Raw genomic sequence first — 21,468 nt, 5'->3', positions numbered from 1 at the left:
TTGTTCCTGGAGTGGCGAGTAGGATTGCAGATGGTGCATAGAGTATTGTCTGCCAATCATTGTGCAGGTTATGCATTCCTCATAGCGCTTGGAATCATGATGAAATCATTGCCCTGAGAATGAAAATCATAGCACTGCCACACCTCATTTCTGGAAAAGCAAGCCCACGATGCCAGGGAGAGGAACAGGACTGGAGGTGGCGTGTCCAACACAGACATTCTTCACATCGGTGGAGGAGGAGATTTTGCAGTTGTCCTCGACTGAATGGAGCCAGTCAATTGGCAGAGGTGAAATTGGAGGAAGGCCTTGAGGTGGTGAGATTGCAAGGGGCATTATCCAAATTTGGAGCGGAGATGGGGAGAGTGCTAGCGGGAGAGTGAATGGTGCCTGGCATGCTTACAAGAATTGTAAATTTGTGTTTTATACATTCAAAGGCTCAAATACTTCCTGAAAGAAACTATATGAGGATGTTAAAAATAGCTTAATGGTTGCAAGGTGTCATATCTCATAATCCACAAAGTGCTAATGGTGTTGAATCTTCTGTTCTCGCACACCGCATGAAGGCTGGGAAAGGCCAATTGATGCCCTTTCTTCTGTGTTCCCTGCGCAGGCGAATCATCATCTCCTGAGCCCACCAGCCCTGAGGGACCCACACTAGACTCCGAGGAGGGAGAGGAAGCTTCGGAGGGTGCAGCGCCACATCTTGTACCAGGCACCAGTGCAGATATGGGCACCTCGGCAGGGATTAGCGTGACGGAAAGAGGGAAAGCAAAATCTGGTGAGGGCACTTTGCCTTTGCACGTGCAGCTGCCAGAGTGTGGTGGAGCAAGCCTCGGACAGTCGGAGGAGTGCTTGAGGTGATCCATAGGCTGAGTCCGAGTCGGATGATAAGCCTCTGGGGTTGTCTATGAGATGGCAGATGCTGGATGTCCAGTGCGAGGTACGTGGAGATTTGGCGGAGAAACCAGAGGGGCTGCATGCTCTGGCTCAGAATGTGGAACTGCGATCACCCACTCTGAACAAAACTTCCTCCATGGGCAGACTGGCAACTGTCCACCAGATTGCAGAAGCAATCATGGATATGCGCTCTGACCTGTACACCAACAGCCTGTCTCTGAGCTCAGGGGCCCAGAGTCAGGGCAACAGGGGGACTGTGAGCCTGGACACTGAGCCAGCTCCTGGGACTTCATGGGAGGGCAGGGAGGACCAACTGGTCCTCATGGCGGAGGATGAACAACAGCTGCTGCCTCTGGAAGCACTTCTCAGGACACTTCTGATTGGAGCAGCCTTTCCTCCACCCCTTCGCCATTGACATATTCCTCCTCGATTGCTGCAGTGATAGAAGCTCCTCCTACCACTCAGCAGGAGACTTGTAATGTGGCAAGGCCCTAACGGCCTTGAGGACATCCGCCAAAGTCATCGGGCAAGGGGACAGGCAGATCAGCAAACAAGGGGGGAGCACAATGCCAGAGCGTATGGAAAAGAATTAAGAAAAATCCACACTAGTCACAAACCAGTTCACATGGGTGCATTTTGTTTATATAGTCCTCAGAGGGGCCATTAGCCATTTGGTAATAAACCACCCATTTCTTAGCCATCATTTAGAGGTTGAGTTTATCATCAATTGATTTCTGAAATGACGGGAGAAAAGATTCATGCATTGAAGGTTGGTCAACATGCCAATCAACCTAAAAATCCTGCCCTAGGTCTGGAAGTGTTCAAAATGCAGGTAACATTTTTGCAACCTGGCACACATAATTTGGTCATTTATCTGTCTCAAAGTTAAAATATAATTACATACGAATGAACACAGCTGATATTTCCAGCTCAGATTTTAATAGATTTGTGTAAAGCACTTCAAAAACATTAAACAACTGCACATGCACCGTTCTTATTGATGCTGATACCATTTTATATTGAAACATTATTTTGTAGAATGTGCTAAGCCAGGATTCAACAAAGAAGAGCTGCAGGAGCATCAGGGTATCTGCTTAAAAACTAGTTTATTTACACTATTCACAGTATGTACATAGCGAGTTACAGGGAAGGCACATCTCCCCTCAGGGCTGCCTTCTGCTCCCCTCACATCAGTGCCACATCATCATGTGCCCCATAGATTAACATATACATTCTGTTAACCCTTTATACTACACTGTATACTTTCCTAGATTTGAAATTTACTTGAGAGCTACTAATGCTTGGACAATTGAGGAACGGATGCATAAAGAAAGTACCATCTGATCTGAAAAAAACATTATTTTTTGTAAGACAGGACAAGTTGATGTTGATTCAATAAAGGTTTGCTTAGTCCGTGACAATTCACATTACATGACAAATTGTGGCCAGATTTTAGTTGAAAGGATTCCATTATAGCAAAGGTGAGGGCAAATACATAGCTCAATTGTACTTATTCAAAGTTTGATCATGCAAGTGCAATCCAGTTGTAATACAACTGTTAATTGTATAAATTGAGGGTAAAGACAAATAGATGGAGGACATTCATTATTTGAGAATGTATAAAGACCCCTCTGTGCCATTCCACTCTGCACAGTCGGGTTTCCTGGCTGCTGCACACCCTTCACTTCCTCACCCTCGTGGCCGTCTGGACATACAGTGGTGTTCCATCCTGCCGTCCGGAGACAGCGGGGGCCCCCGGTGGAGGCACTCCGTGTGGGAGTCCTCCCCTTTTCCATTGGGGATTTGGTGTGCTGAGTGTTACATGCAGTAGTCCTGTGCAGCAATAGAAGATTAATGTCCATGGACACCTGTATTTTATCACCTGTATTTTCTGCAGCCTTGAGGCGTCTGTGTCATTATATATAAGTTGTCCGAGTTTGCAGCCCCTTTTCGCTACTCGAGGAGGGAGGGGCTGCTTCTCAAGTTTTGCTTGCGCTTCAGCCCCAGGCTCCTGGTCTTTGGCCACCCGGTGCAGAGGGGGATGGGCAGATCGGAGGACCTCCTTGTTAACCTGCTCCTGGGCCTGGCCAAGGTGGCCATTAACAGGCCCAGGCAGCGGGCAGTGGAGAGGGTCATTTGGCCCGACTGTCTGCCCTTCTTCGATGGCTATGTTCGCGCCCAGGTGTCCCTGGCCACGCAGTATTCGCTGGTACGCCTGAGGCCTTCCGTGAGCAATGGGTGCCCAAGGGGCTGGGGTGCATTCTCTCCACCCAAGATATTGCTTTAATTTAAATAAGTTTCCTTTAAACTTTTGATTTTTGTCACAATGCCCCTTTAAGGGGCTGTTAATGAATGAATTATTTAATTAATTTATGAGTTTCACAATTGTATTCAAAAGAGTATAAAGTTGACACTGGGGTGGTGAGCAGGGTGAGGAGCTATATACGTCTAATGTTTCACTTTGGGAATAAATCTAAACTTAATAAAGACTGACTTCTCCTTCACCAAATGGTTATAACAACATATACTACTGTATAGTGAAGCTCAAGCATGTGCAACTCTTAATGTGTGCAAAATTCCTGTTAGGTAGATCTTTCAGTTTCTTCTTAATAAAATAAAAATAGTCAAAATAATAAATACAGGAATATAATGTCCTGAATATCAACAGTGCCTACATTTCAAAAATGCTTCATTGGAATATTGGCTGGCTGGGAGTTTTGACAGGAAAGGACAATGCCTGGGTTCAGATAACAAGAAGCTGCAAAGGTGCTCAAGCAGTTTATTGCCATTTCAACAGTGGGATGATATCATTTGTATTCGTACCATGTACCCAATGTTTTTACAACAAACTTAATAATATAATTATAAACACGCTGCTGTGCACAAATGATTCATTTTCTATGACTGAAATCAGCTGATGAGCTGTCCCATACAATCAGACATGATCACTAAAAGATTCACTTTGTGATGTTACTGCAATGAGATCACTGGCAAACAGCTATGCTTTCTACATCTCAGTTTAGTCGATGGTGAAACATTCTTTTCAGTAAAAACACCCTTTCTTGTGAGAAACCACACTTTTTACTTTGCAAAGAAGCAGAAAAATAAGAGTGTCACCCTCTCTGAAAACGCTTCACTTACAATGAATTCCTCCATTTCTTAGAGCCTTGCTGCCCTCCTCACCTTCAAATAAAGGGAAAGCAAAAGCAAAATACTGCGGATGCTGGAAATCTGAAATAAGAACAGAAAGTGCTGGAAAGACACAGCTTGTCCGGCAGCACCTGTAGAGGAAGAAACAGAGGTAACGTTTTGAGTCCAATACGACTCTTCTTTGGAATAAATTGACATTTCCTTAATGCACGACTCATCCTAGAATCATGACACATCTTTTTATAGGTGATCTAATAATCATCCCCTGAATGAATAAACTCCTGTGCTGCTTGAAACTCCTTAAAGAACATGGTATTAGTGTATGTTTTATTTTGTCACAATGAACTGAAAGGTCAAAAATGTCTACCCATTCTATACTGACACCGTGCTTTCAATGGCTGGCTACACATACCTTTCTTTCACCTAAATCAAGGTATGTTACCTTGCCTGCGCAGGAGCATTATTTAGGTAAATTGTTCAGTTTGGTTACCAATGGATACTTCACAACTGGCAGTTTGGTTGTCTTCAATGTAAATCAGTCTGCCAATTTACACTTGTAAGTTTTGTGGTGCTACCAAAGTCAAAGCTGAAAGCATGTGCGTTTGACAGACAGCAAGCTTTGTACCTAAAATGTAACACTCTATTTCTTCCTTTAATTCTGTCCTGGTACATAATATGTTAAAAGGGAAGATGGTGGCATAGTGATAATGCCACTTGACTAATAATCCAAAGGCTCAGGCTAATGCTCTGGGGACATGGGTTGAAACCCCACCATGGCAGCTGGTGGAATTTAAATTTGATTTATAAAAAAAAAATCTGGGATATAAAGCTAGTTTCAGTAAAGGTGACCATTAAACTATCATCAATTGTCATAAAAACCCATCTGCTTCACTGTAGAGAAGGAAATCTGCTGTCCTTACCTAGTCTGGCCTACATGTGACTCCAGACCCACAGCTATGTGGTTGACTCTTAACTGCCCCTTGAAATGTCCTAGCACGTCACTCAGTTCAAGGGCAATTAGGGGTAGGCAACATATGCTTGCCTTGCCAGCGACACTCACGTCACACGAAAGAATAAAAAAAAAACAACTTTTGTGACCTGGCGTTCACTGCCTGAGAAGGTGGTGGTAGCAGACTCAATAATAAGTTTCAAAAGGGAATTGGATAAATATTTGAAGGAGTGAAATTTATAGGGCTTTGGGGAAGGGCAGGGAAATGATTGAATTGAATAGATCTTTCAAAGAGCTGGAAGGGGTATGATGGGCTGAATGGCCTTGACTCTGCTATATCATTCAGTGATTCACAGAAAGAAAAATGTGCCAGCTTAACTTGATATAATTACTGTAATCACTTGCTTGCCTGAGGAAGGGACGAAGCCAGTACAACATCTTTGTTTAAACATGGGCTTGCATGGCTGCTTTTCCAAAATCTGATGGACAGTCATTCAAATGTATTTGCTTACAATCTTTTTCTGGAAAGTATCTGGCTGACAAACGTAAGAGCCTGTCTGTAGTTTATGGAGAGACAGGGTTATGCCCAATAGCTTATGTGGAGGCTGAAAAAAATGGATAAAAAGAAAAAATGAAGAAGAACACTGAAGTATTGCGAATGTTATAATTTAATACAACAGTTCTGAGCTATGTGTTGTAAAAAGAAATAAAGACTTGCATTTATTTATTTGATTTTTTTTTTTGTAAAAATATACTTTATTCATAAAATATCTTCAATCACATTCCAAACCATTTCAAAAACAACATTACAAGGGTACAATCCAGGTTAAACTTTTACAAAATGTATCACCAGGTGCATCAGTACAAACAATATTACAATCATTTACAGCCTTTCATTTTGATCTGTACAGCCCGAGGGGCTCTAAACAGTTCCCAGTCTCTCGGTGCGCTGTGGTAGAAAGGTCTTAGACAGCGACCCTTCCCCATTGCGCCTTTGCGGCAGCTGCCCCAAGCTTTAGTGCGTCCCTCAGCACATAGTCCTGGACTTTGGATTGTGCCAGTCCGCAACAATCGGTCGGGGACAACTCTTTGTGCTGGAAGACCAACAAGTTTCGGGCAGACCAAAGCGCCTCTTTCACCGAGTTGATGATCCTCCAGCTGCAGTTGATGTTTGTCTCGGTGTGTGTCCCTGGGAACAGCCCGTAGAGCACAGAGTCCTGTGTCACAGAACTGCTCGGGATGAACCTCGACAGCAACCACTGCATCTCTCTCCAGACTTTCTTTGCAAAGGCACAATCCACAAGGAGGTGAACAACGGTCTCTTCCCCACCACAGCCACCTCGAGGGCAACGTGCAGAGGGGGTGAGCCTCCTGGCGTGTAGGAAGGATCTGACGGGGAGGGCCTTTCTCACCACCAGCCAAGCTACGTCTTGGTGCTTGTTGGAAAGTTCTGGCGATGAGGCATTCTGCCAAATGACTTTGACAGTCTGCTCGGGGAACCATCCCACAGGGTCCACCCTCTCCTTTTCCCTCAGGGCCTCTAGGACGTTACGTGCTGACCACTGCCTGATGGACTTGTGGTCAAAGGTGTTTTTCTGCATAAATTTTTCCACCAGGGACAGGTGGTACGGCACGGTCCAACTACTTGGAGCGTTCCGCGGCAGCGTGGCCAGACCCATCCTTCGCAACACCGGGGACAGGTAGAACCTCAGCACGTAGTGACACTTGGTGTTTGCGTACTGAGGGTCTACGCACCGCTTGATGCAGCCGCACACAAAGGTGGCCATCAGTATGAGGGCGATGTTGGGCATGTTTTTTCCCCCTTTATCTAGAGGCTTGTACATCGCGTCCCTGCGGACACGATCCATTTTCGACCTCCAGATAAAGCGGAAGATGGCTCGAGTGATCGCCGTCGCGCAGGAGTCTGGAATGGGCCAGACCTGCGCCACGTACAGCAACAGCGAGAGTACCTCACACCTGATGACCAGGTTCTTACCCGCAATGGAGAGGGAGCGTCGCTCCCACATGCCCAGTTTCCTTTTCACCATAGCCACTCGCTCCTTCCAGTTTCTAACGCATGCCCCGGTCCCTCCGAACCATATCCCCAGCACCTTCAGGCCGTCAGCCCTGACAGTGAAGGGGACAAAGGATCGGTCAGCCCAGTTCCCAAAGAACATGGCCTCGCTCTTCCCATGATTTACCTTGGCTCCCGAGGCCAGTTCGAACTGGTCGCAGATGTGCATCAGTCTGCGCACCGACAGCGGATCCGAGCAGAAGACGGCGACGTCGTCCATGTACAGGGAGGCTTTTACCTGAGTGCCTCCACTGCCTGGGATCGTCACTCCTCTTATGCCCGGATCCTTCCTGATGGACTCGGCAAAGGGTTCTATGCAACACACGAAAAGGACAGGCGAGAGAGGACAGCCCTGCCTGACTCCAGATTTAATCGGAAAGCTATCTGTTTCCCACCCATTGATTGAGACTGCGCTACTGATGTTAGTGTAGAGCAGTTGGATCCAATTTCGAATTCCCTCCCCAAAGCCCATTTTGGAGAGCACATCCCCCATGTAGGTGTGCGATATTCTGTCAAAGGCCTTCTCCTGATCCAAGCTGATGAGGCAGGTATCCACACCCCTGTCCTGTACATAGGCAATCGTATCCCTGAGCAGCGCCAGGCTGTCAGAGATCTTCCTGCCTGGCACAGAGCAGGTCTGGTCAGGGTGAATCACCAATTCCAGAGCGGATTTGACCCGATTGGCGATGACCTTGGACAGAATCTTATAGTCCATATTCAACAGTGAAATGGGTCACCAATTTCTAATTTCCTCCCTTTCCCCCTTGTGCTTGTAGATGAGGGTGATGATGCCTTTCCTCATGGATTCTGACATACTACCGGCCAGGAGCATACTCTCGTACACCCCTAGCAGGTCTGGGCCGATCAAGTCCCACAGAGCCGAATACAACTCCGCCGGCAAGCCGTCGCTTCCGGGGGTTTTACTCTTCTCGAAGGACTCGAGGGCCTTAGTCAGTTCATCAGGAGTTAGCGGTTTGTCCAGGCTCTCCCGCGTACTGTGGTCTAAGACCTCCGTGATAGAGGACAGGAAGGACTGGGAGGCCGTGCTGTCCGTGGGCTTCACGTCATACAATCCAGCATAAAAGGATTTGCTGATCCTCAGAATGTCGGACCGTGATGACTTTACTGAGCCGTCTTCTTCCTTCAGGCTGCTGATCACAGAGCGCTCTCTGTGTACCTTTTGGAAGAAGAAACGTGAGCACGTCTCATCCTGCTCCACGGAGCGGACTCTGGAACGGAAGATGATCTTGGAGGCCTCCGAGGCAAAGTGCGAGGCTTGCTGGCCCTTCACCTCTTGGAGCTCCTCCTTGACATCGACCCCCATCGACTGCAGCCGGAGCAGATTCTGCATCTTTTTCTGGAGTCGGGACATTTCCCTCTGTTCCTTTCTAGCTTTCTGGGTGCCTTTGAGGATGAAAAACCTCTTGATGCTTCCCTTGATCACTTCCCACCAGTGTGTCAGGGACTCAAAGAGGGGTTTCACGGTTCTCCAACCTTTGTAATCCCTCTTGAGCTCCTCAATGTTCTCTGGGGTCAGCAGTTGCACATTTAGCTTCCATGCCCCCCTGCCCACCCTCAGGTCCTTCTCCAAGTGGCAGTCCGCCAGTAGGAGGCAGTGGTCAGAGAAGAACACCGGCTTGACCTCGGTGGATCTGACTCATTTATTTATTTGATGTGGACGTCACTGGCTAGGCCAGCATTTATTTCCCATCCCTAATTGCCCTTGTTCAGAGGGCACTGAAGAGTCAACCACATTGTTGTGGGTCTGGGGGTCACATGTAGGTCAGGTAAGGACACCAGATTTCCTTCCCTAGAGCACATTAGTGAACCAGATGGGTTTTCACAACAATCGGCAATGGCTTCAGGGTCATCATTAGACTTTTAATTCCAGATTTTTAATGAATTCAAATTCCGCCATCTGTCATTGCAGGATTCAAACCCAAGTCCCCAGAGCATTACCTTGGGTCTCTGGATTACTAGCTGAGCAACAATACCACTACGCCACCGGCCCACCTCACATCTATCATCCCTTTCATGATCTCAAGACATTCAAAAGTGCTTTACAGCCAAGATTTTTGAATTGTTGTCACTTGTAATGTGGAAAACACGGCAACAACTTGTGCAAAGTCAGGTTCAGTAAGCAGCACCATGTATTTTGCTAGTGAGGTTGTCCTAAGGATGGCCAGGTTATTGGGGTTCCATGTGCCATGGGATCTTTTAAATCCACCTGAGAGAGCAGGCGGGGTCTTAGCTTAACAGCTCACCTGAACCTCCAACATTGCTGCACCACCTCAGTGTTGCACTGGAGTTGCAGCCTAGGTTTTGTGCTTCAAGGGCAGGATTTTTCTTCTCGGGCTGGAACCCCAATGTCGGGATCAAATGAGGTTCCTGAGCTGCATTGTGTTGGGAAAAGGCATTTGACACTGATTCTGCCTGAACTGGCCAATTCATGGCCAGAGGGCATGCAGGAGGCGGGTGGGTTCTCGAAGCTGCATGGGAGCGGGTGGGTTCCTTGCATCTGCCCCTTCCAGCCTCGATTTAATCATGGGTGTTTTACCCTCTGCCAGCAGACTGACGTGAGGCCCTTCCCTCAATTAAGTGGGCACAGCCACCATGTTACCCACCGTGACGGGCTGGATTAAACGTCACCCCAGGAGTGGAAACATGGAATTTTGCACTTAGGAGGACAGGAATAGAGCTTAATGACCTAAATTTTTCCCGTGTCGGGTGGGCTGGGCAGGAGCAGGCGGGGGTGGTCTCGGAGCTGACCACCTCCCGCGATCGGCTCCGCAATGCTGTTTTACGCGGGTGGGCCAATTAAGGCCCAGCCAGCGTAATACGTGAGCGGTAGCGCTGAGCGCTACCTATGCGGGCGGAGGGGAGGAGAGAGAATCGGGGTCAGCGCTCTTTTGTGCCTGCGCATGAAAGAGCGCTTCAATCTCCCTGAGGCACGGAGCTGAGGCAAGGGAAATTGAAGCGCTTTTGAAAATAATAAATAAAACCAATAAAAATTTAATGAAACATGTCCCGTCGCGTGACTGTGTCACATGAGATGGGACATGTTGTTATTTTTCAGGAAAACTTTTTATTTAATTCATAAAAGCTTTAGGAAACCTCATCCCACTCGTGGATGAGGTTTCCTAAAAAAACGTAAAGGCCGCTTGGCCTTTTCGCCTGCCCGCCAACCGTAAGGTTGGATGAACAGCGTTAACTTGACATTAATTAATTTGTTAATGGCTTTAATAGGCCTTTCAATTATCGGCGGGTGCGCAGCCGATTCCAACGCGCGCCTGCCGAACGAAACACTGCAAGACAGCGCGATGATGTCAGGACGCATGCCCGATGTCATCGCGTATCATTTTACGTGCCAGCGTGTCGGGCCTGCCCCCGCACGCCAACTGAAAAATCCTGGCCAATAACTAGCTAGCCCGTGTTTACACTCCACAGAAGCCTCCTTCCATCCTACTCCATCCAGCCCAATCTGTATATCCTTCTATCCCTTTCTCCCTCATGTGCTTATCTAGCTTCCCCTTAAATGCATCAATGCTGTTCGTCTTAACAGCTCCACGAGGTAGCAAGTTCCGTACTCTCACCACTCTTTGAGTGAGGAAGTTTCTCCTGAATTTTTTATTGGATTTATTATTAGTGACTATTGTATCCAAACATTGGTGGTTGTCTGCACTAAGGAAATGTGTAGGCTGTCCCTCTGAAGCTCTAGATATGTTAATCCCAGAATGCAAGTGGCCAAGGCTCACTAATGGAATTTTTACGATTAATCTGATGTCCAGGTGTTTCTATTTCATTTCTTTGATGGTTGGAGAGAGATTACATGGGGCTTTGTCAGCTCAGAAGTTATCCCTCAGGACAATAAATAAATTGGGTGGGTTATTTGATAATCCGAATTCTGTGCCTATATTTTTGAACGCTCTTTCTTTGAAATTCAGAACAGGAGAGTGAACATTTCTGCTGCATTCAAGAAAGTAAATCTAATTAACCCCTTTGAAAGGATATTTGTGGACTGAAATACAAATCAAGAACTGCTTGTGATTTATTACTAAATTAATGTAAGGACACATTCAGCTGTCCGAATCACCAAAAATTGATTCTGCATGTGTTAATGGGTTTCTTTATCGTATGCAAGCACAAAAATTAGGTTTGGAAATATCTTCTTCAAAATAAATTAAGCAGCCGTCCAACATCATAACATTATGTTGAAGAGAGAATCAGCTTTTACTGATTCTGCCTATTGTGCAGTGATTTATAACGCTTTAACACATTCTGTCAGTGGCATTTCGTTCTCGGGATACGCTATAGGTTTGCTGAGGTAAAGTGAGTTTAAAATACATACTGTATTGGGTACTGTCTGGTAGGTTTCAATAAAGTCTTTGTGGTCTTAAGTGGGTTAACTGTATGTATTTATGAGCTCCAAGAGCTATATACATATAGACAGGAAAGGGTTCAAGCAAGAAGCTGTCTCCATGCTTGCTGGTGCACACTGCTCTGTCCAACACTAGACTGACCCCTAGGTGTGGGGTCTCTTATATCACTGTGTAGATGAAACTGTACTCAATCCCATGTTAACCCTATATGTGCCAGACCATTACACTACACCTCCCCCCAAGTCTTTATCCAATGTATTTCAGGTTATTGTAGTTTACCCCACCTATTGACATTGTTATTACTACCCCACCACCCTCCTTCAAGTCTCTAAGTTCATAGGTTCAGGCGGTCTGGAGACCTTATAATCCTTCTATACTTCGTTCACACTACTGTCAGAGGAGTGCTAGGCTCTGTCGCTGCAAGTAAACTCTGTTGATTTGGAGATTGTCCTGGAATCTTATTATCTTTTCATCCCCTTTTTCCATTCCTTGGTATTGAACTGCTCTTTGTTGATTTGGCAGTTGTGGTGATAGGTGGTTTTTGCTCCATCCCATTTCTTGCAGGCTGGATAATGCTGTGCTTATTTCCATGTCATTTTTTTTCTCTCTTCTCCCTTTGTCATGTGCATCGTTGTGATGTCCTCTGTGATGTAAGATGGCCATTCCTGTTATGAGAATGTGGTTTTTTCAGTGAGCTCACCTTTGTGTTTGGCTGTGTGGTGGTGCTGTCGGCAATGGACGGCTGATACTAGGTTCCAGCATTATCTGTGGCACTGTCATACTGTCCGGGAGTTGCAGCATTTGATCTGTGGTCGCATTGTTGACCTCATCAACAGTCATCGGAGCCGGAGATTGAGGCTGTTCCAGTTGTTGGTTGCTCTCTTGCCTTTCTTCCACTGGAGGTGCCGTGACAACCACCTGAGTGGTTGGCTGGTCTGACCAATGGTGGCTTCCCAGCACCTGTAACAAAACCGGACAAACCTGCTCTGCAAAGAAAGAAGACATTTCAGAACTGAAGTCCCAGTCAGAATACTCTTTCATGTTGGAGCTCTCGGGAACTTACAGTTCTGTATAATTTACGACAGTGGTTGCCTTGACCTCTTCTGCTGTTTTGAGGAGATTCATGCTACACAGGCATCTCTGCTCACGAGAGAAAAAGACTGGTTCTGGATGACGTACATCAAGTCAAAGATTTGTTTGCCGCCATACCTTAGTTGGTCCAGAATCATGCCTAGGACCAGAAGTCGGATTCCTTCGGGCCCATAGGGTGGTGTGCCTGTTGTTTAAAACCAAAGGTCTCATAGCCACAGTTCTTTGTCTGATACGCTGGCTCCCATGTCCAATTAAAAGTTTCTGGGATGTCCGTTAACTGAAATGTCTGCATTCCAGAATGAAAATCCAGGATCTTTGAGCTCACCCAAGAAGCATGGCAGTTTGTCCTCTTGGTGTGCAGTCTCGACCTCATGAATCATCTTTGGGTCTGCTGTGCTTTTAGATCTTTTGGCCTTGCACAGATTGCCAATTAAGTGTCCGACTCTGTGACATTGAAAGCGTTGAGCTGAAACGCTCCTGCATTGATCCTGCCTGTGGGGCGCTTTGCCCCATAGCACTGGTTTGGTCATCCTACTGGTCAGCTACGGTATTGCATCTCCTGGCCTGGATGGCGCCTATTACTGTGCTGTTTACCTCACTTTGTACCATGGGGCAGGATTTTCGGGTCATTGGCGGGCGGGCCCGGGAGTGGCTGGGAAACCGTCCGCGATTGGCTCCCGACCATGATTTCACGCCGGATCGCCAATTGACAGCCAACCAGCGTGAAAGGGGCGCTGAGAAGCTCAGCACTGGCAGGGTGGGGGCAGGAGGAGTGCCAGTGTAAAAGTCCCCGCTTACGTGGGGGGAGCGCGCACTGAAAGCTCCCTGAAGGCAGGGAGCTGCCTCAGGGAGCCGAACAATATCAAAATCAAAATTAAAGATTTTGAAAATGTGCAAAACATGTCCCCACATAGGACTCACTGACATGAACATAAATGTTGTAAAAATTACGTCAAAAATGTTTTTTCTTAAATTAATGTTGGAAACCTCAACCGGCCCATGGATGAGGTTTCCTAAAAAATCCAAAGGCCGCCTGGTCGATTCGCCCACCCGCCAACCATAATGTTCGATGGGCAGCGAAAAATAAGTTTAAATTCATCGATTAATGGCCTTAATAGGCCTCTTAATTGTTCCCAGGTGTGCTGCTGACTCTCACGTGCGCCCGCCAACTGAAATATCGCGTGAGTGCACGATGACGTCGAGACACTTGCCCGACACTATTTTACAGCCGATCGGGTCAGGCGCGTGCTCACCCGTGGGACGTAAAATCCTTCCCATGGTTTACTTTCACATCTTAAAATGGACCTGTGACCTGTGCAGCAACATAGAGTTTAGACTGCCTAACAATCTGAATAGCTTTCTAGATCACTAAAGAATGAGTCGACAGGCTCTCCTGGCTGCTGGACACGTTTATTAAATTTAGTCCTTTCAAGGATTTTGTTACTTCTTAGGTTAAAATAAAAATTGAATGATTTTAGTAATTCTTCAAAGTTAGTTGTCTTCATCATTTGGATGGAACATGAATCCATCAATTCATCAACGATTTGTTGATTCTATGTCTAGCAATACTGTTGGTCTGCTATTGGGCCTGCTGAACCGTGTGCTAACTCGTCTAGCTTCTGTCTTTTTATTCAGGCCTGGAGCAATCATGTACCTAAGGAGTCTTTTTCTCCAAAGTCCCCAATTATGTGATTGGTCTGGGCTTTGGGTAAATCGAAATTGATCTGGAAGAGTGGATTTCTAATCCATGGTTAAAAAATTTTAAAGTGTAGGTTCAGCTTTAAGAAGTTGCTGAAATTCAAGATGGCGCTGCAGTTCGTTTGAAGACAAAGGGATTTCCCGTGGTTGTCAGGTTTGGCAAGATCCCGCTGCAATGGTTTTGTGCTCAGCCTTGAACAATGGCTGCTTGGATTGACTATCTGCAGACTTTTCCATTTCATCACTATGCTTTAGGGACACAAAAGTGTTGAATCCTGGCCTTTGGTGGTCTTTAAAGCTAATTCCTTAGTCGTGATTCTTCAGAATTAATTTTTCTTCCCTTCTCTGAGTGAGCTCGAGCGCCATGTGGTCAGGTGCCATGGGAATCTGGCTTTTCTGACGGTGTTTTTAAACAGCAATTTCTGACCACTGAACTATTTGAAAGTTTCTCAAGACTTGCTGTATCCTGGAATTTAAAAGCTTTAGCTCATCCCTGCTGGGTCTGCTGACCCTCCAGCTTGGGAATTGAAGCTGGAATTCCAAGAGAACCTATGGAGTCTTCTGCTGCAGTGAGGAATTTTAAATTTCTGCCTTCAGCTTCCAAGCCTTTCTTTGGAGCATTTCCCTGGTGATTTTTATCTGTGCATCTGCTTCTCAAGCTTTTCTTCAGGTCAGAATGTTTTTCAAATTTTTCTTTCACCTTGCAGTGTTTTAGTATTTCTCTGCATTTTTTGCGAGGCTTTGGGTTTTTACATTTGCTGCCACCACATTGTGGGTTGTTGGACACTGTACAGTAGGTCTTAATGAGGTCTTTGTCGTTTTAAGTAGGTTAACTGTATATATGTACAAACTACAAGAACTGTATACATGTATACAGTAAAGGGTTCAAGTTAGGAGCTGTCCCCATGCTTGCTAGTACACACAGCTCTGTCCAACACCAGACGGACCCCTAGGTGCGGGTCATGTGTTCTCTTACATCACTGTGTGGACGGTTCTGTACACAGTCCCATGATAACCCTATATGTGCCAGACCCTTATCCTACAAATTGTAATGAGACAAAGTGGTAGAAATTCTTGTGGAAGCCCAGGGCCAGTCTGCAATTGGGTCCGGGGTGTGACTTTAATAAATTTGGAAAGTTGCTGGCACTTTCCATGCCTCTACAGGCAGTTAGCCCATTTGAGTATGTCCAGGTCCCGCACATAGTAACGTGACAATGAGCAGATAAGCTGCCTTCGTGATGTTGGTTGAGGGATCAATATTGACCAGGATACAGAGGATAACTTCTCTGCTATTCTTCAAATGGTGCCAGGGGCTTTTTTTACGTCTACCTGGTTTAACGTCTTATCCAAAAGACAACATCTCTGATAGTGCAGCACTACTACTGCACTGGGGAGTCAGCCTAGATTTTGAATGCAACAATCATCTTGCAATGCTGAGCTGAATTCTGTTTTGAGCTCTGAAGGTCAGTCGTCCCATCTCAAGGAAATAAAATTTGTTGATTTTGCAATTCTCGGAGGCTAGGGCAAGCAATACTTCTTATTCATAAATAACCGATGGTTCATATAGGACAATCTTAATGTCACATCTTCTTATAAATTTGTCTGCAATCCTTCAGACTTGCCTGGATAAAAAAAACGTGTCATGTTGGTGATCAGAAACAGGCTCTCTTTTAGCTTTGATCGAGCACCTCAAAAAACCCACCCATGCAGATTGACAGGCAAACAGATAGCCAATTGTAACTGAGGGTCAGGATGGCCTCCTCCTGTTTGGGCTGTCACAGAGCAGCATTTTACACGCAGCTCCACAGCTAGATCTTATTACAACTTCGTAATAGGAAGGAAATTTGATTAACAGTTAAAGTGCTCAGAAAGCTTAAAGCAAGCAGGTTGCGAAGGTAAAATTTCGGCTGTTTAAAACCAAACCTGTGGAGAAAACAGTTTGGACGTGTTCCTGTCAAGGAGCCAAAAATGTTCCTGGATGCTGAACCTGTATTCACAGTGGCTGAAGTAAGCAGCTCTCTGAGTTAATTGATTCCACCAGGGTGACAGTCTTGCCAGCAACCCATCAGGTGAATTACAACTGTTTTCGCAATTTATCATCGCTGTCGGGTGTTAATCAGAAAAGCTGGGACTTGCTAACCAGCCCTCTCTGCATTTACACAGAGCAAGGGAGCCATGCAGTTCACTTTGTACAATAAAACCTTGGAGCACGTGCTGTCAATAAAATAACATTTAAACTAAAAAAAGTCTGCCGGACTTCCAAATGCAGAGCGATGTGGGTGTTTTTTGGGAGGGAGAAACAATCCTAAAGCGAGAAAACCAGAAAGAAGAAAGCCTGTCCAAAAAGGGGGAATGAAATTGATCTCGAGGAAGCCAGGAACGATAATGAGCTTGTGGTGAGTCCATAACTGCATTTATTGTTTACATCATGCCTGTGTTTGCGAAGGAAGAGAAATCAACTGAGTAACCTGGACAGAGAATCTAAAGCTTCTGTCTACCAATTGATAAAGTTGTACTTTATGGTGATAAGAATAGTTTGTGAAAAGATGACACAAGCTTAATTCTCACGTTAAATGTTTGCAAGAAGTGATGAGTTATTACAGCTTCTTCTGTGAGAGCATTGGGCATTTTCGCAAATAAAGGTAAAAGGCAGAGAATAGCAGCTCTTTTACTGTTGTAAAAGGTGTCGGCAATTTCTCCCTTCTTACTCTGTCTTGTGGTAATCAGGCTTGGCATGAACTACATTTTTCACAATGCAGATCTGTCACAGTGTGAATGTGATTTTGATTCTTCAATAACGAAAAGAAATGGTTATTCCCACATGCAATGAAGCTTTCCAAGCATTGCATTTATTATTAAAAAAGGGATATATGTTTTTCATTGGAAGTCTTTTTGAATGCAAAGCACCTGAAAGATCTGTGTAGTCAGGGAGAAGGGGGCGGGGGGTGGAGAAGGGCAAATAAAATTAATTTTGTAGGGGTCTCCTAAAACCTATGCAAAGCACTTAGGGAAATTTGTCTCCACATCACCCTTCATCGACTTAGTGAAATGCTAAGATCTCTGTGCGAAAATCACAAGTGGCTCACGAAGTACATAACGTTTCATGAAATACTCATGAAAGTTGCTCCCCATCAAAACCGGGTGAGTGCATATTGAAAGACATTGGACATTTAACTGAGGCCTGTGTTTATCTTTTCTGTGGAAATGCAAAGCAGTAATCTGGGCTTTACTTTAGCAGAGATCCATGAATGATTGTTATATTGAGCCATTCATTTAATGTAATAGACCCAGGGGGGATGTACTCATAGGATCATGCAACTCAGAAGGAGGCCATTTGGCCCACTGTCCCTGTGCCATCTCTTTGAAAGAGAGCCTCACACCTTTGCTTTTGCCCTGTAGCCCATCAATTTTTCATCCCCCTGCAGTAAGAAGTGAAGTGTGAAGTGATGTGTTTTGAAAAAAGAATAAGGAGAGGCAATGAAATGTAAATGCTACAATTTTAAAGGGTCTGTCGGAGGATTGATGCACTCACATCTTTGCAAGTGGGGAATAAGTCGAGGAGGCTAGTAAAAAGGTATCTGAAACCTTGGCTTTATAAATAGGAGCACAGAGTACAACACCAAGGGAGTTATCCCAAATCTTTGCATATACATACAAAGAACACTAGATAGCTTACCGGTAACGTTCCAGCTAAATTATAGTTATGCAGCCCATTGCAAGCTAACCTAAATCTGGAGGTGAGCTTTTATCAACCAATCTTTCCACCAACGGCTATCCTTTATCTGATTTAAACGAAAATTTCTTCAAGGCATTAGAAATTCAAACTGTGGGAATCTCTTTCTTTAAATATCACATCCTGTGAACAACTCTGCAAAGTCTTTTTCGCAGGGGCAGTGGATGTAGTTTGACTATTATAGCGGCCTTTGTTTATTAGTTAATCACTGTAGCCAGTCCTGTCACAGCTATCATGCTGGTGAATGTTTAATAGAAATGCTGGGGATTTGGTGTGAAGGCTGTGATACAGATGTGAGAAGCTGTTATGTGGTTAATCCTTTGATGTGTATTAATAATTAATAAAGAGAGTATTGCACAAGAGGACGCTCGTTCTCGACTGGCTTTGCCTTGTGCAATGGTTTTTGCTGCATTTTCCCTTGTTGCTTTAAGCTATTAAGAAATGTTGATTGTGTGTTGCTTTTGTTTCTAATGTTGTGAATGTGAGAAGAGTGTCTAAATATTGCTGATGGTGTTGACTGAATTCAGTTTTTAACTCAAACACTGATTTCTATCTGCATAAAACAGATAACTCCCTAATTTAAAAAAAAATGAGGTTGATTATTTCAACAAAGGTTTTCCTCATCACATTTCCAGGTGATGCATCATCCTTTGCCACTCGAAGAAGTTTGCTCCCTGTATTTTTATCTGCTTAACCTCAACACCCCATGCAAAGCAAAAGATCCCTGAAATCTGGTATCAAGCCTTCTTACCAATCTGCATAGTGCTTTTGGCAGTATCGCATTGGCATTCACAGAGAAATCTTCAGCAAATGTAAAGCGGTGACAAAGTAGTTCCACCAAAATGTACAAAACCCAAAAGCTGCGAATGAGACGCATATCCTGCTGTCTGAGATTAGCAATTCCTCTGCTGTTATGTAGCATTTACCATGCTCAGAATCATTTCTATTAGATGCAAGCTCATGTCTTTCCCTTAGTCTAAGTGAACGAGATGCCAACAGGTGGGAAAATGCACTGTAATAGGTCTCATAATGCTTGCTGATTGAAATAAAGAAAAAAGTAGTTTGTTTTAAATTGACATGCACCCCTTTATTTGAGTTGGATTGAGTTTTCTGCCTCATCCTGTCAAGGCAATTAGTTCCTGGATGTGACTGTGCTGTCAGTAACTATTACAATGAGCCAACTTTGTTCCATGTGCAATGCAGTGTTAACCTTCACTTGTTGAAATAAAAAATGTGAAGATTATAGTGTATTTATTCCCTGATATGCTTGCCTCAAAAAAGACATATGTAACATAAAGCGGATGGCCCGGATACCTGACTATAAACTCCCAAATGTAGGAAAATAAATTGTGCATTCTATGGTACAAACTTCATTTTCCTGCTGCACTAAGTGAACTTGCACACCAAAACCCTTTGTTATAGTGGCCTTCATACCAATAATTAAAAAGTGTGGTGGAGCCCATCAATGGGAAGAGAATGCACATACTAGATTTTATTAAAACACACTATGAGTTTGGGCGTGGATGATTGATTCTAACACACAGTTGGCCAGTTTATAAATCTTTCAAGCTTCACTTTAGCGGTTTATAACAACACTGTCGCCATGCCCTACCTGAGTTAAGCCTCATCAAATATTTCCAAACAATTTTCATTTTCTTTGTAATCTAGCTCTCAAAATACCAAAGATCATGGAATTCCCATTTTTGGATTTTTTCTTGAATCAATTTTCTTTCAAAATTTTATGAGGATAACTCTTACAAATTCATGCTCCTGGCAATGAACTTCGTGCACTAAAGGGGTGAGGGGAGGGAAAAACATATCAATCATTCAGGCATCAAGAACAGTAAACCCAATAGGAGATCTTGTCAATTCATGTTAACTAACAAAGCACTTGTGGTGAAATTAGTGTCTTTACTGCACCCATCCCATGCCATCCCTCCCATGCCATACCCATCACATTCCTTTCATCCTCTCAATCCATCTCCATCTCCATCCCCATCCCCATCCCATCCCATTCCTTCTGCCTATGCCACCTTCAGCCCCCAATCCTGACCCTCCTATGTCATTCACCCCATGCCTTCCCTTCTATGTCATCCTCTAATGCCATAGCCAGCCTCATGCCATACCACCCCTCCTATGTCATTCCTTCCTCCCTCCACCCCTTTGTGGAGCGCTTGATGTTTGGTGAAGTTGTTCTGCACCTGTGGGTTGATGGTTAATTAATTGGATAATTTGAAACTTTACTGTAACATTTGGATATTGAGTGTACCCAGACAATGCCAACCGAATAGATCAACAGACGCACCCCTTAAACACACCAACCAGAATGAGAGCCAAAAACTGCATATTATTATTATAGATGGAGAAAAAAAATCCAGCACTGACCTGACCTGACCTCCTTGCAAGTGAAGCTCTGAACAGGAGCACAAATTTGTAAGAAGTTAAACATGAATTGTTAAGCAGTTTTAAAGCTTTCTTGGTAGAGCGTGTTCTGTTTGGATTTGAGTGGCGGTGATGAACTGAGAAGGCAGTTCACCAAACAGATTTTATTTCTGACAGATACGACGGGCAGAATCTTCTGCTCTCTCAGGTGGCGAGCTTGGAGGCGGGAAGGACATTTCATTAGACAGGATGGTGGCGCACCTGAACCACGCCGCCTCCCCGTCTCTGTCAGAATCAAGTTCTGGGCAGGAAGGCCCATGGTTGACCTTCCCCCCCCTGCTGCCAGTTGATGATCTTGAGTGGCAAATTAATGACTACTTAAGGGCCTCATCCTGCTGCCACTGGTATTGTCCCAGCTGCAGTGGGACCTGTTGCTATGTGGCATGCATGACAAGTAAAACTGTGTGGCCAACTTTCCACTTCTGGCAGGTGGGGGCGGTGGGGCTCCTCGATCAAAGGCACTCAGTGTCTGACCAAGAGACTAGACGTTGGGACTAGACATTGAGAGCCAACCCCTACCCTTGCTGCCAAACCCCCTACACTCCTCTCCCCCCGACCTCACGCAACAAATCTCCTTCGCCCCCATTAGTTACCTGTGGCCTGGTCAATCTGCATGCCTGGGACTCCGGTAGCTGAACTTCCGGCAGCAACCAAAGTCTCCCCAGTGGCGCTGCTGAGCACAAGAGCTTCCGGTCTCTGAAATATGTATCCTGTAGTAATCTTTAGCCATGCAGAGTATAATGACCATGTCAACAGTTGCTGCCAATGCTGCACTGATCTTCAGCAGGGTCAGTGAAGGGTATAAGCAATCTGAAAAATCAGGCAATTGAAAGAGTGAAGTGAAAATCACTGTAGTCCCAGAGGCTACTGTCTCGTTAGAGAGAGACAACTGGTGGTGAGTTTAACTTGCGGGTCACCACACCTCAGGCGAGGGGAGAGTTTGAGAATTCAGGGCCTTCATAGATGACCTCAGCCTGCGTGGGAATTGAACCCACGCTGTTGGCATCACTCACCAGCAGCCCAGCCGACTAAGCTAACCTATGTTGATGAGAAG

The 21,468-nt window shown here is 45.1% G+C and overlaps 1 protein-coding gene across 4 annotated transcripts in view; it reads left to right on the top strand.

Moving 5' to 3' along the window:
• Positions 1–16,079: 16,079 nt before the first annotated feature.
• The window catches only part of chrm3b (cholinergic receptor, muscarinic 3b), a 1,038,143-nt gene continuing 1,032,754 nt past the window's right edge, over positions 16,080–21,468 (top strand). For all 4 annotated transcript variants that reach the window (XM_078557272.1, XM_078557271.1, XM_078557275.1 and 1 more), the window contains exon 1: positions 16,080–16,635. The gene's annotated coding sequence lies outside the window, so the exon portion shown is untranslated. The remainder of the gene's footprint in view (positions 16,636–21,468) is intronic.

The sequence above is a fragment of the Cetorhinus maximus genome, chromosome 14, assembly GCF_964194155.1.
Source record: "Cetorhinus maximus chromosome 14, sCetMax3.hap1.1, whole genome shotgun sequence".
Classification (NCBI taxonomy): domain Eukaryota; kingdom Metazoa; phylum Chordata; class Chondrichthyes; order Lamniformes; family Cetorhinidae; genus Cetorhinus; species Cetorhinus maximus.
Note: the sequence above shows the minus strand (reverse complement) of the source record. Positions and strands in the feature narration are given on the sequence as shown.